The following is a 16676-nucleotide window of genomic DNA, read 5'->3' on the forward strand; positions in this document are numbered from 1 at the left end:
CTATAGGAGGTACATAACTTATCGGTTCTGCATGTAAGGTATGGGGTTGATTCAACAACACACATAAACCTACAGAGTTGAGACACCATAGGGAATACAATTCTAGTGTTCACTTATGACTGATTTTCACCCAGAGTTAATATTGTTACTTTATTAAGACTACTACAAACTAATCCCCCTTATTTACTTTTTAGTACTGCGTCTAGACTACAACTGTTGATAGCTGTAAGTCCACATATTCCCTTGGGATTTGACCTCAAACTTTGTTGGGTTACTATATATTGACAGTGACCGTACCATCATCTAAAAGGAGGTGTTTCTTGGACATAATCAAGAATTTGGCAATATTATTGAGGAGCATAATTTTGATTATAGATTAAAGTCATTGCAGTTCTTGGGTTTTTCTTTTTGTTCTTTGTTGGGAATACACCAGTATATCCCTAGCACATGGACTAGAGGCAAACCCTTACCCCTACTAATTTAAGAAAAGGTTCTACAATCAGATAGTTGGATGGTAGAGTTAAAGAGAGATAGTCTCCCTAATGACAGAGTTCAAAATAGTGTTGAGATGCACGCAGTAGACTGCCGAGCAGCACTCGGTGGAGATCAAACCAGAAAATAATCTCAAGCGATCCTATAATGTCAGTTTATTCAGCCATATGTTGATGATAAAGAGATTTGGGATACATTGAGATGGCTGATACTAGAGCCATTATTTTTTCTTCTTTACCTCTTGATGTAAAATTTAATATCTCTAGTGCTATTATCCAGCTCTTGTTCTTGAAGGGTGTGTTTGTGTAGTTGCCTACAGAAGACACAAACATACATCTAGCAAATTTTACTAGGATCTGCACTTCATATACCATACTAGGGGTATATTAGGAGGCACTAAGACTAAGTTTGATCCCTTTCTCGCATATTGGAGAAGCATCATTATGGCTTAGGAAACTACCAAGAGGGTATATCACTATGTGGAAGGAGTTGTGTAGATAATTACTGAAAATGTTCTTTCATCCATCTAGGGTGTTGCAGCTCAATGATGAGATCTATAATTTTAGCCAGTGCTTGGTTCAGGTTCAAGAAAAAATTGAGTACGGTGCCTAACCATCTAATTTTAGGGACAAACTTAATGGAGTTATCTATAAAGACCTGACCATCAATTCCATAGTCATGGTAGAAACCATCTCTGGAGGAGATTTTATGAGATTACACTGGGAGGTAGCTTCTGATGTTCTAGACTAGATCTCTCTCACTAACTGAGGGTGGCAAACTAGAAAGGTAGAGAGAGGTTCTTGCACTTACTCTATTAGATCTGCTGGTAACCAGAGAGAAGTTAATGATTTTATAGCATAAGAGATTGTGCTACTGAGGACTCATCTTAGGTTTATGAAAAGCAGTTCATGACTATAAATTCTGAGAAAGTTCACACAGTAAGAGCATAAGGTGTAGCTTTTAGAGCTTATGAGTCTGCATTAGTTGGAGGGTTTTTAGGTACAAGGGCAAGGAAACCAGGGTCAGAACTACTATGATGATATATAGAGACCACAATAGGGACAAAGATATTGACTGGATACAGAAAGATAATTATAATGAAAAGAAGATAGGTATATTCTGCCTGATTGATGAGATACAAAATTAATAATGGAGAAAATGCTGACCAAACTGGTGAATGGTAAAGAAAATTAGGAGAACACAATTAAGGAGGTTAATTTTGACATTTTAGGGTTGACCTTGAACGTGGAGTCTCATACCACTGCTATCAAGTAGTTGGAGCAACAGATCAGGAAAATGTCTGAAATGATCAAACAAAAATAGCCTGTTACTCTTTTAAGTGAAAAAGTTAGAGTCCACCAGCTATAATTTATTGTCTAGGTATCACCACTAATTGTGGTGCCACTACCAATAATCCCCTTCTACCTTCTATTGAAGAGTTAAAGATTGATAGCACTGAGAGTGAGGAGACAACTAAGAAATAGTCTGAGAAGTCGACATAGAGGGATGATGATTTTGAGTATGCTAATGGTGTGGATTAGGTCATCAATCTCAATGATCATATGTACCCTTATAGTGCGACCCCTTCTTTACCATTAGTAGAAAAGAAGAAAAATCCTAGAGGAGTCACCATTCCCTATTCTATTCGGCCTTTTAAGGTAAAGAAAGCTTTATATGACATGGGAACAAGCATAAATGTTACGCTAGTGGTTTGGTACAAGTTGTTAAGGATAGAGGAACTCAATTCTACATCTATAAAGATGCTGATGGCTAACTCATCTATGAAGAAGTAGGTAGGTGTTTTGTGTCACATAGAAGTATGGGTTATATCCTTTATGTTCTCTGCTGATTTCATAGTTCTTTATTGTGATGTGAATCCTCAAGTACCCATTTTATTATGTAGACCCTTCCTATCTACTGGAAGGGTATTGATTGATATGAACTTGGGGGAGATCACCTTCAAACTGAATGATGAGCAATTAGTGCTTGATCTCTGTATGACTGTGAAATGTCACGATGATATACGAGTAGTGTTTGTAGTAGACAAAATTGATGAGGATGTTTTTGTAGAGGCCAGTTTACTAAATGCAGCAGGTGTTGATGAGAGACGTATGACATACCAGTTTATAAAAATTGAGATACCTAATCTAGGACATATAAGTGAAGAGGTGGATATTTTATGAGTAGAGATGTGCTCTCTCACTAAGAGCCACATCTTATCCATCCCTCTAGTTGTATCCCCAAGTATTCAGCCATCACCTTTGTATGTTCCTAGAAATATTAGTTTTTTCATGACAGATGATATGGTGATCCCCGTAGTTGGAACTAAGAGAAGTCGAGAGGAGGACCTATAGAATCCAGAAAGGCTATATAAGCAAGCACCTAAAAGGTCCACACATGATTCAATAGAGATTGCATTTATATATAGACAGAGGCATGCAAAGTTAGCTGTGGGTACATATTCCCTTAGTGTACTACCATAACTATGGCTTCCAATGGGGATATACCCCCTATATGGGGATGATATGACAATGATACTTAGTAAGTCCCATGGATGTTCACACTTCTCTCTATTTTATTTTAGTGCATTGAGAACAGTGCACAGTTTTTAGTTGGGGGTGGGATATGATCTTGGGTGTATTTATATGTCCAATCACTAATATGCATCCATATTTGGACTTGTTCTGAGAGCTAAAATATACTATTCTTATTATATTTAGGCCTTAATTTTACACCTTATCTAACAGACGTGATTAGTGATGCAGGGTGAATTTCTAATGGAATTTAACAAAATTGGATGCATGATGGGAGAAAAGTGATATCGATGCTTTGGAATTAATCATATCGCTTGAATAAAAAGTTGTTGAGCCAAAAAAACATACAATAAGGGCTGGCGTAAGTATGGAAGAAAAGGGCAATGCCTTAGCCGCATCACTCCCTCAATGTGATACATAGTGTGGCATGTCACCTCTTCAATGTGATATCTGACATGGTGTGGAGTTTGTTCCAGTGAAGGCTAATTTCATCCTAGTATATAATGAATGTGAGAGAACAATTCAAATCACTTTTGGAAAGCACAGCAGTGGCAAAAAATTAGAAAAATCTCTCTATTAGGGTTCTTAGAATTCCTTTAAACTTCTTCCTTTCAAGATCAATTTTTGGGCATGTTTAATTATTTGTTTTGGATGTTGAATTCAAACTTGAGTGGCTAAACACCCTTGTTCTGGAGTTTAGGCCAAAAAATGATTACTTTTTGATATTCTTTATCGTAGTATCTTGTTGGATTATCATATGGGTTGATCTTAGTTTCTTGTGCTTACTATTTTGATGAGTGTCCACCATTTGAATAAAACTATATTTCTATGTGAATTTGGGAGGATAATCGTAGGACAGAACATAGAGATTAAGGAGCAAGGTTCTCATCCTTTTACAAAATAGAGGATTTGAATTAGCATCTAGGATAGGGATTTACCTAAAAGTCTTGTTTGGTTCAATTGTAGGAAGATATCCATATACATCTTAATGGATTATTGCATCCGCTTTCAATAATGTAGTTGCAAAGTTCATGTAGGTAGAAGATTAGAGGTTGGGAGACCATGATCGTGTTATAAACCCTGCAAATCAACAACCCAATAACAAACTAGACTTCGATAAGAATGGAGAATTGTAAGATTGTAAGAAGAGCCTCAAACCTGAAATTCTCATCATTACTGTTTACAACCATTGCTTGCTTTGCTATTGTCACAAATTGTTATTTATTATTTATTTACATTTTTACTCAAAACTTTAAAATAATCTTGATACTGGACAACACCTAATACCTCTGTGTGTAAAACTAAAGTTTGTTGAATTGCTAGTTGCATAGTCCTTGTGGGTACGACATCTGACTATCTAAGTCACTATATTACTTATATGATCATGTACACTTTCATGTGCATTTGAACACAGCAAGTTTTTGGCTCCGTTTTCGGGGACTAGTATAATTAGTAATTTGCTAAATTTTTGGTTTTTGCTAGTAAGTTGACATGTTAATGGCTTGATCTTAGTGGCTGAATTTTTTTATAGGATTAGCTGAATACAGAACTGGCGAGAGATAGAGAGTTGGTAGTGATTTTTTCAAAACAAGAACTAGTATTTCAATAGAGGTGAAGAGCTTATTACCTAATTTAGCAGTTTCAAATGGATGAGCCAAGAGATCCAAATCTTGTCGATCCAAATGACCTAGTTGATCCAAATGTCGGACGTATCCTAGCCCAGATTATTCTGGTTCCTCCTTTTCAAGCAACTACTAGACCTGTTCCGAAGGTGGTAAACCCAGTAAGAACCATGCTACTAATAGTATTTGCAAGCCTGAACCAGGTGGTCGATTTTAGTTAAAGCAGAATATGGGGCAGTTGCTGAATTTGGCTGGGCAATTTGTTGGATTTTCCCACGAAGACCCATAACAACACATACAGACCTTCCTGGAAATAAGCGATACCTACATTTCTACAAGGGTGAATATTAATTATATTATCTTGACTCTCCTCCCCTTCTCTTTAATTAGGGAAGTGAAAAGGTGGTTATATGTTGAACCACCACTCTCTATTACTTCTTAGGAAGAGCTAACTCAGAAGTTCCTTATTTGATTCTTTCCATCTGGGAAAACTGTATGTTTAAGAAATGAGATTTTGAGTTTCAGGCAGAAAGAAAAAGAGAATCTCTACCAAGCTTAGGACAGATTTAAGAGTATGCTCAGAAATTACCCTAACCACCATCAGTCTAATGATGTTCTTATTTATACTTTTATTGAGGGATTAAAGCCAAATGCTAAGATTCTCTTAGATTCAGCAACAGGTGGGCAAGCTTTTGAGAAGACTTATGATGAATTATACACACTGTTGAATTGGATTTTACCAGAGAATTTGAAATGGCTTGCAGGCTCAAGGAGTGCTCCTAAGAAAGTTATGGGTGTGTTAGAGGTAGATCAGTGTACTACTTTATTAGCTCATCTTGCATCAATGGAAAATCAAATGCTTACTCAGTTTAACATCATGAAGTTGGGGGTTCCACAAATAGCAGTTATAGCTAACCAGTCCAATAGGTAAATTCTTGGTGTGAGGTTTGTGGAAGTAGTGACCACGCAATAGATGCTTGTGTGTTAAATCCAGATTCTGTTAATTATATAGGGAACACGAATCATCAGGGATAACAGAACTTTGGTAACACCTATAATCCCAACTGGTGGAACCATCCCAATTTCTCATCGAGTGGAAATGAGGCACATAACAATAATTAGTTTAAGGGGTCAGAGCCATAGAATCAACAACAGTAGGTTCAGAATACTCCAAAGCAATATAGATAAGATGTTGAAGAAACTTTTATCTAATCAAGCACAGATGGAAATAGATTTAAAGAATCAATAGGTAAATATGAAGACTCAATTGTTGATTATGAGGAATTTTAAGTTGTAACTCAGTCAGATTATAAGTGCACAAAACACTAGATCTCAGTGAGGTCTATCTAGTAATATAGAGGCAAATCCAAAGTAGGTAAATACAGTCACAATGAGGAGTGGTTTGCAGTTAAAAGAGGGAAAACCAACATAGGTTAGTCCTATAGCAGAATGAACCTAAAATGAATAAGGAAAACGAGGATAAAAAAAAAGCTGCAAGTAATGAAACTCAAGTGGAGAAGAAGACTCTATCCTTTCCATTCCCTCAAAGGCAGCGAAAGCACCAAGAAGAGACAAGTTACAAGAAGTTTTTGGATCTTCTAAAGCATATTTATGTAAATCTTCCTCTTGTTGATATTCTACATAGTGTTCCAAAGTAAGTGAAGTATTTAAAAGACATAGTGGAAAACAAGAACTAATTGATAGAGTATGCTACAATTGCACTTACTGAGGAGTGCACACCCAAGATACAAAACAAGCCGCCCACAAAGCTGAAGGATCCATATAGTTTTACATTGAAAATTACTATTGGGAAGACCATTAGTGCCCATGGATTATGTGACTCAGGTGCGACCATAAATCTTATGCCCATATCTTGGTTTCGAAAGATAGGTCTTAGGAGTCCCAAACCCAGGACCATTATTTTGCAGTTGGCTGATAGGTCCCTTACTAGGCCAGATAGAATTATTGATGATGTCTTAGTGCAAATGGGATCACTTATTTTTCTAGTAGACTTTGTTATTCTTGATTTTAAAGCTGATTTGGTTGTTTTATTTTTTTTGGGTTGCCCATTTCTAGCAACAGGGCAGTCACTTATTGATGTAGCAGTAGGAAAGATAACTATGAGAGTACATGACAAATTAGAGGTTTTTGATGTATACAAGGCACTAAAATTGCCTGCTATATATGAAAAATTATCTTTTATATCAGTATTAACCTTGCATCTGAGTTATATCTATTGTTTTTTGATGATCAACTCGAGAGATATGTGATGGGTCATGATCTTTATTATGATGTAGAGGCACTTAAAATGATTCAAGTGATGAATTTGGGAGTTATTGACATGAGAAAGCTACCTTTTGAGCTATTGAGCAGGCTAATTGGCCTATCTCCTAAAGCTTCAGTTGATGAAACTCTAAAATTGGAGCTTAAGGCTCTTTCTTTTCACTTAAAATATGTTTTCCTTGGTGAGAATGATAGCTTTCCTGTTATTTTGTCTGTTGGTTTATCTAATATATAGGTAAGGAAAGCATTGTCTGTTTTGAAGAGGAGAAAGAAGGAAATTGGCTAGCAGATGTCAGACATCACTGGAATTAATATAGCTTTTCCTATGCACAATATATACATAGAAGAAGGTTACAAGGCAAGTGTGCAGCAACAACGGTAGTTGAATCTGGTCATGAAGGAAGTGGTATGAAAAGAAGTTATTAAGCGGCTTGATGTTGGGATTTTCTATCCCATTTTTGACAGCAAGTGGGTCAACGTAGTACACTGCTTCCCAAATAAATATGGCATGACTGTGGTCACCAATGAAACTAATGAGTTGATTCCCATGCACGTGGTAACTGGTCAAAAAAATCTGCATTGACTATCGAAAGCTGAATGAAGTAATCAAAAAAGATCATTATCCCATCCTATTCATTGATCAAATACTGGATAGGTTCGCAGGGTAGGAATACTATTACTTTTTCGATGGCTACTCAAGGTATAATCATATCACAATTATGCCAGAAGATCAAGAAAAAACCACCTTTACTTTTCCATATGGCATATATGTGTTTAGATGCATGCCTTTTGGCTTCTGCAATACACCAACAATGTTTCAGAGATGTATAATGGCAATTTCTATGACATGGTTGAAGATATTTTTGAGGTATTGATGGATGACTTCTCTGTTTATAGTAGCTCTTTTGATATATGCTTTAAGAATCTAGATCGAGTCCTAGCTCATTGTGAGGAGACAAATCATGCACTAAACTGGGAAAAATACCATTTTCTGGTCAAAGAAGGAATAGTCCTTGGTCACAAGGTGTCATGTAGAGGATAAAAAGTGGATATATCCAAGGTTGAAGTGACTGAAAAGCTGCCATATCCAGTAACTATGAAGGGAGTGAGAAGTTTTCTAGGGCATGCAGGGTTTTACAGGCAGTTTATCCAAGATTTTTCAAAGATTGCGAGTACTATGTGTAAAGATCTATAAAAAAATGATAAGTTTGATTTTGAGGCTGATTTTCAAGAAGCTTTTGAGAGGTTGAAGAACAAATTGACAGAAGCACCCCTCTTGACCTCCAGATCGGACATTACTATTTGAGTTAATGTGTGATGCCAGTGATGTGGCTGTGGGAGCAGTTTTGGGGCATAAAAAAGACAAGGTATTTTTCTCTATTTATTATGCAAGTACAATCTTAAATAATGCCCAGATGAATTACACTGTCAAAGAAAAAGAGATGTTATCACTGGTTTATGCATTCAACAAATTTAGACATACTTGATGGGTACTAAGGTAATTATTTACAAAGACCATGCTGCTATCAAGTACTTGTTCAACAAAAAGATTTAATGACACGACTGATTAGGTGGATTCTATAGCTTTAAGAATTTAATCTAGAAGTGCGTGATAAAAAAGGAGTAGAGAATCAAGTTGCAGACTATTTGTCTAGGCTAGCAAATCATGACGATAGAGTTGATGGTTCACTTTGCTTTTGAGAAGAGTTTTCGATTAAGGAATTATTGGATATTGATATTTGTGAGTTACCTTGGTATGCAAACACTATGAATTTGTTAGTGTGTGGGGTTTACCCTCTTGAAGCTACCATTTAACAGAGAAAGAAATTATTGTATAATTCTCATGCATACACATGGGACGATTCTTATCTCTTCAATCAGGGCCTAAATAGAATTATACGTAGATATGTCTGAAGTTGAATCAGAACAAGTGCTGTAAAAGTTCCATTTATCTCCTTATAGTAGCCATCATAAGGATAAATGAATAGCCAAAAAGGAATTAAAATTAGGTTTTTTTGTCCAACATTGTTTAAAGATGCAGTTGCTTTTGTCAAGGGATGTGATTAGTGCTGGATATTAGGGATAATTTAAAGGTGTCATGAGATACCTCTGAACAACATTATTGAAGTTATGGTATTCGATGTTTGGGGATAGATTTCATGGGACCATTCCCACCATATAATAGCAACTTGTATAACCTAGTGGAAGTTGATTATGTATCTAAGGGGTGGAAGTTGTTGGTTTCCCTATGAATGATGTAAGAGTGGTATTAAAGTTTGTGAAGAAGCACATCTTCTCCTAGTTTGGCACTCCCAGAGCTATAATTAGTGATGGAGGTACACATTTTATTAACACTTTATTTAAAAATCTTTTGGCTAAATATGGTGATAGGCACCACTACATACTATCCATAAAAAATGGGATAAGTAGAGGTATCCAATTAGGAGATAAAGCAGATTCTACAGAAGACTGTCAATGGTCAACGCAAGGATTGGGAGAAAAAGCTAGATGACGCACTTTGGGCTTATAGGACAGATTATAAGATGCCTATAGGTACTTTTCCATATGGTTTGGTTTATACAAAAGCCTGTCATATACCTGTAGAGCTTGAGCATCAAGCTTATTGGGCAGTTAAAAATTAAATCTTGATATAAAGTCCACGGGTGATAAGAGATTGTTAAAACTTATTGAACTTGATAAGTTTTGTATCCATGCTTATGAAAATGCCAACACTATACAAAGATAAGACCATGAAATAGCATGACAAGCATATCCTGGATAGAGTTTTTGAACCTGGACAACTTGTTTTGCTGTTTAATCCAAGGTTGAAATTATTTCTAGGTAAGTAGCATTCTAAGTGGCTTGGACCTTTTGAGGTAGTGTGCATGACATCTTATGGTGTGATGGAGCTATGGAACAAGAAAAACACTAAGAATTTCTTGGTGATCGGACATCGAGTGAAGCATTATTGGGCAGACCATGAAGATAAGCACAATGTGTCCATCATTTTTGAGGATGAGTGAAACTGAGCTGAGCCATGCGATGATGTAAACTAAGGTACTACATGGTAGGAAACCCACAAATGTAATGTAATAGTGTATTTTAATTTTTTGTTGTTAGAAAATAAAAAAAAGAGAAGAAAAAAATAGACAAAAGATGAAAAGTTTAAAAACATATGTCGTGCCACAACCAAAACTAAGGCACTGAGTGAGAGGCAACCCACTTTTCACTTTTTTAGTTTTGTTGATTTTGTTTGATTGGCAGGAAGACGAGAAGTGGGCGGACGGTTTCAATCAAGGGCCCTGGAGTAAGTGTGCTATGAGGTGAAAAAGGTAAGGGGGAATGAAATATTACCCCAAATGATCAAAATTTTGCCTTAGTGGAATTTTTGAATGCTAATTCCAGTGTCTTGATGCGAAATTAATGAGTCACATTACTTATTCCATGACCAACACTTAAAGAAAAAAATATTTGAGGGCAATTTCCAGTGTCTCAATGCAATATCAATGCATCACATCACTTATGCACTGCGATATCCAGTGCGTCGTGTGGATGGTTCCATGCGATAATCAAAGCATTGTGTCGACTTCTCCCTGCCCATGAGAAAAACCTAATTTGATCCTAAATTTCCTCTCCCCTTTATATATTACTTATTGGTTCACATATTCTCCCCCATTGTAACCTAGCAGCAGCAACCGGTATTTCCCTTTGCAAATATTTTCTCTCTAATTTGTGTTCTTGTCTCAAGCCAAAGGTGCTCCTTCTTTATCTTCTTAGAGACAACTAAGGTAAGTTTTTTCATTTCTTATTCTTTTAATTTTTGGAGTGCAAGTAGTGTAATAGTGGTAGGCATATTTTGATATTTGTAAATGCTTTCATTGCTACTCAGTGAGATAAATGGTGCTCATAAAAGATGTTTATACTAATTAAATACCTATTATGCTACATCCATTTTGGTTGTTCTATTGTTGATATGAACTATAGTATGTCTACTACTGCTTTGTTGCCATTCTTGTTATTGTGGTCAACTTGTGTAAAGATATCAATTTGCGAATGTGTATGACTGTATATTGGTTTGAATTGAACAAATTAATGGTATAAGGTGCACCGAGAGTCCTTACTATTGAGTGAGCAGGATTTTCAATGCAATAAGATACAATTATGGTTAAAATTCATGATTGCTTATTACTTGAAAAAATGTGCTTATGAACATTTTATTTAATGAGGGAAGTCTATTATACTATTATATATGTGTGCCATTGTACTGACTTCATATGAAATCATGCGCAGACGTTGAATTGGGATGTATATCTGTACATGTTGGTGAAATCCTCTTTCTATTTAAATGTATATACATTTCAAGTTGTGTTAGATAAAGTGAGGAGTACTGTATGCCTTATATACTGAAAGAAAGCTGAGTTTAATTTATTGCAATATGGGGGAAATTGTGCTTATGCGGAATGATAATTGAACAAGGAAATTCTAAGTACCCTAGTTCACGTACTTGATTACCTTTTCTAGCAACTAAGTATGGGGTGGATTTCATACTTAGTGTTTGCTAGTTCAACCAAGGTGTTGCATTTGATGTGTTCGTTAACTGCTATAATTAATAGGTGAAATGTCTAGTAGATCAAGAAAGAGTAATAATGTGGCTGAACCTTCCGAGCCAGGACGCAAAAGAAGTAGGAAAGATGATCATGTGCCCCAAGCCCCACCTATCCCACTAGGACAATTCAAGAGAAATGGTACCAAAGGGGTCTTAGAAGCAGAAAAAATTATATGCCCAACACAAAGAGTCAAAATATTTGGTGGACCAGTTTATTGATCAATTAAGCTTGTTGAGAGAGTTCCCGAGTATGGTACACCGATAGAGGAACTACATATGAACTTCTTATTCGAGCAGCCCACTGAATGCAACCTGAGTCTTATGAGGGAATTTTATACAAATTAGGACCTACGAGACAGGGATGCAGAATTTAAGATAAAAGGTTAGGTGGTTAATTTTACTGCTCATAGTTTGAATTCTCTCCTAGGTACAGCCGAGGTGGATGCTGATTCCCTGAAGTTGCTGAATATTGATCCACCTTATGCACATATTCAACATCTACTATGCGGTAACCATTAGACTACCCTATGGATACATCATAAGGAGAGCAGCACTCACGTATCGCTCCTCTATGGTCACATGAATAGAGAGGCCCACTTATGGGCTAAGATTATCTATGCTTGCCTTACCCATAGGACATATTTGACTGAGGTAACATGTGATAGGGTATGTCTTATTTATGCCCTAATGTGTGGTGCTATTGAGTTGCATGTAGGTGATATCATCTTTGTGGCTATGAGAAAAACAAGGTTCTAGGGAGGTCACTGGTATAGTTTTGGTGGATTATTGACATAGTTTCTACAAGAGCAGGGTGTAGATAAGGAGGATCTTGATTATAGATCAGCAATAAACATTAAATCACTGGATTAATCCCGAACTAAGAGGAATGCACCTTATGGCTCTACATTGACTATGCCCGAGCATCAGGCTCAAAATGATGAGATAACTGCCTGGATGTATAGGCTTCAAATGCTTTAGTTGTGGATAATTGGCATCTAGCTACCTAATAGGAGATTAGAACTATAGATTTGGACTATCCACAAGTGCTTCATGCCAAGACCTTACTACGGATAGGCCCTGACTTTATAGATCTTGTAGATAATACTGTGCTTACAGATGAGAAGCGACAAATACATTATTCAGATGATGAGTCAGAGGAGGACAAGGATGATAGTGATGATAATCCTGACTTGGGAGATGAGGAGTCAGATGATGATATGGATGACAAATAACCAAGGAGTCCCTCCCCACCTCATACTATGCTTATTTTGTATGAACTAGGATAGTGCTTTCTTTTAAGTGTGGGGTAGTGGAATTCTCATTCCTTCTATAATTTTCTATGGTTTATGTTGGTTGGTTATTTTTATTTTTATTTCTACTTGTGGGATGTTTTTATTTTTCTGTTTTTATTGTTAAACTTAGCTATTTGTAACTATTTGGAACATTATGGACTGTAATAGTTAGTATATTTAGTAATGGTTTGCTTTTAGTCTAAAGTATTTGTTTTTTCCCTCAAGGTAATGCAAAATAAATCATCGTAGTTATTGACATCCCCTATGATAGATAAATGACAACCATTTTAAAGGGAGTTAGTGTTTAGAAGCTGAGAATTAATGAGAACCCAATCACGATGTTTGGAGAAGTGCTTTGTGGTGGACCATTTTTACAGTGACTTTGAACGAATTGGTTTTAAAATAAAAGTATGTCTCAGACTAAAAATGAGTTAATTTTAGATGCTATTCTCAATTAGTGAAATATAGGTTGTTGGCTTAAAGTTAAATTTGATAAAGAACAAGATTGGGAATCGTAAGGATCTGACTGGATTCCTAGCATGCACCGTGAGTATGAGTGTTTGTTTGTATTCTACATGTATAGAAATGTCAAGAACTTTCCCGGTGTGTTTAAAAAGTAAAATATAGGGTGTTGGGTGTAGGAAATAATGTAGGAATTTCTTTGATAGCCGAATTTGTAGACTTTATTTACCTACCCTTATGCATATCCCTAGTTAGCCCTATTGAGCCTATTGCCTAATTTCTTTGGTAGCCTCATAGTTGTCTAATCCTTTCTTTGATAGACCTTTATTTGATCCAAATCTCCTAAGCGATTTAGTAAAATATATTAATTAAACAAAGAGTGTAAAGTTGAAGTAGGGAAAAGGTGTAAGTGAAGCCCTAAAGTAATAAGTTAGTGGTGGACCATTATTGTGGTTGGGAGTTAGAAAAGTTTGTTTTAAAGACACTTCCAGCTTTATAGCCCTGTTGAGTTACAGTGAACCTATTTTGGTCCTAGTCCTCCTTGAACATTCTACACCTCAAGCAAGACAAATAGCTTTAGTTGAGGGTGACTATCATAGGGGTGCGTAACATTAAATGGTTGTAGAGAAGGGCTAAAAATTAAATCATGATGTTAAATAAAAATACCCCCTCCATAGTGTATGTTATTGTTCTTAATAAGATTGAGGTGAATCAAATTTGTGTGTGAAGGTAGAAAAGTTAAAGTTAGGTGGAGAGAGAATGATCTTAATTGTATAATGGAAGGTATTAAAGTTCTTAGGGAGATTAATCACTATTTCCTAAATAGTTCCTACCCATCCCTTAGCTTACACTGCAACTATAAAAGACCTAGTTTATCCTTCAACCTAACATCCAACTATTAGTGGAGTAGTACACCAAGGGAAAGCTTATGATTCATTATCTATCATGTATGAATTATTTTTTGAGAGTGAGTAATTTGATTTTGATATTCCCCTTACATTGTACATTGAAAAAATTGTGATTGAATATGTGAAAACTTTCTTGTTATGAGGGTGCATGTGGATGATTGTCCGGTTACTTAATGTGTTTTTAGATTGAGTGATTTGATTAAGTTTTCCAAAAAGTTGGAAGTTCACTGTTGAGATAATGATATTTTAAAAGAATTATTTCATGTGCATAAAAGTATTTTGACATATTTTGAGCTGAAATGTCATTGTTAGAATTGTAAGTGCCTGGTAAAAGCATTTTGCCTAGGTTGTGATGTTAAGCTAATTTGGTTATTATGTTGATTAAAATTTTTTGAGGACGAATAAGGTTTTAAGTGTGGGGTGGTAATCTTGGAAGTATTTATATGTCCAATCACCAATATTCATCTATATTTGAACTTGTTCTGAGAGCTAAAATGTGATATTCTTATTGCATTTAAGCCTTAATTGTGCGCCTTCTCTAACAGACATGATGAGTGATGCAGGCTGAATTTCTAATGAAATTGGACAAAATTGGATGCATGATGGGATGAAAGTGACATCGATTCTCTAGAATTAATCACATGGCTTTAATAAAAGGTTGTTGAGTCAAAGAGCATACAGGAACGGTTAGAGAAAGTATAGAAGATAAGGATAATGCCATAACAAAATTCCAGTGAGCTGACACGAAGTAGACACATCACGTTGCTCCCTTGATGCGATACATTGCATGGCACATCACATCTTCAACGTGATATCCGATGTGGTACGAAGGTGGTCTAGTGCAGGCTAATTTCATTCTAATATATAAAGAATATACGAGCACAATTGAAATCACTTTTGGAAAGCACAACAGCTGTGAAAAATAGCAAAATCTCTCTATTAAGGTTCTTAGATTTCCTTTAAACTTTTTTTTTAACATTAATTTTTAGGTATGTTTAATTATTTGTTTTGGATGTTGAATTCAAACATGAGTGGCTAAACACCCTTGTTCTGGGGTTGAGTCCAAGAACATGATTACTCTTTGATATTCTTTCTCATAGTTTCTTGTTGGATTATCATATGGGTTGTTCTTAATTTCTTGTTCTTACTATTTTGATGAGTGACCATCATTTCAATAAATCTATATTTCTATGTGAATTCGGGAGGAGAATCGGAGGACAGAGCGAAGAGATTAAGGAGCAAGGTTCTCATCTTTTTATAAAATAAAGGATTTTAATTAGCATCTACGATAGGGATATACCTAGAAGCCTTGTTTGGTTCAATTGCAGAAAGATAGACATATACATCTAAATGGATTATTGCATCCCCTCTCGATGATTTAGTTGCAAAGTTCATGTAGGTAGAAGATTAGAGGTTGGGAGACCATGATTGTGTTATAAATCTTGCGAATTAACAACCCGATAACCAACTAGACTGCGATAAGAATAGAGAATTGTAAGATTGTTAGAAGAGCCTTAACCCTGGAATTCTCATCATTATTGTTTACAATCGTTGCTTGCTTTACTATTGTTACAAATTATTATTTCTTATTTATTTATATTTTTATTTAAGACTTCAAAATCATCTTGATACTTGACAACACTTAATACCTCCTTGTGTAAAACTAAAGTTGGTTGAATTGCGATTTGTATAGTCCTCGTGGGTACTATATCTGACTGTCTAAGTCACTATATTACTTGTATAATCACATAATATTGTGTGTCTGTTTGAATGCAACAAGATGTACCATATCCGCCACGGTTTTTTTTTGTCGTACTTCTTTTCCAGTTGGCCAAGGTACGACTGTAGAATTGGCATATCTAGGATAATTTTGGGTCGTATTGTGTTTTTCTTCGTATTGTGTTATTTTTGTGTAATTAGGAGATTTTTAGCATTTAGGGCAGTAGATAGATTTTGACTAATTTTTGATACCACCCTAAAATTGTATGTTCTAGAACTGTGTTGATGTACATATGTGTGAACTTTTTTTAATCTTATTATGGCATTATATTAGGGGCATGATAACCATTTGTTGACAACTACATGAATTGGATAGGTAGTACTTGGTGATATTGACTCTGTGCTATGTGAGTGTGATATACGACCTAGTTCCCATTGTATGTTAAATTTAGAACTTGCCTGGTTAGTCTTGCCTATCTTAAAGGATAGTTTGTTAGGAAAGGATCACCGGTCATTTTTTATTTTAGTCCACTTTTAGCCTAAATAATATGCCAAGTGTGAATAGTATCCCTTGATCCCTATTTTGATCCTTATAAGCCTATTTTTCTTGTTTTACCATTCCCCTTCCCATTTATATTACTATGAACCTTTTTTGGACCCTGGTCCTCCTTAGACATTATGCACCTCAGCGCAGGCAAAATGCCTAAGTTGAGAGTGGCTATCATAAGGGTGCATAGTGTAAAATAGGCATTAAAAAA

General features: G+C 35.8%; 1 non-coding gene across 1 annotated transcript; it reads right to left on the minus strand.

Moving 5' to 3' along the window:
• Positions 1-5144: 5144 nt before the first annotated feature.
• On the minus strand, positions 5145-5251 carry LOC124897390. The gene has a single exon (XR_007054111.1). It is a non-coding gene; the product is annotated as a small nucleolar RNA R71 (small nucleolar RNA).
• Positions 5252-16676: the final 11425 nt, after the last annotated feature.

This window comes from Capsicum annuum, chromosome 3 (assembly GCF_002878395.1).
Source record: "Capsicum annuum cultivar UCD-10X-F1 chromosome 3, UCD10Xv1.1, whole genome shotgun sequence".
Taxonomy (NCBI): domain Eukaryota; kingdom Viridiplantae; phylum Streptophyta; class Magnoliopsida; order Solanales; family Solanaceae; genus Capsicum; species Capsicum annuum.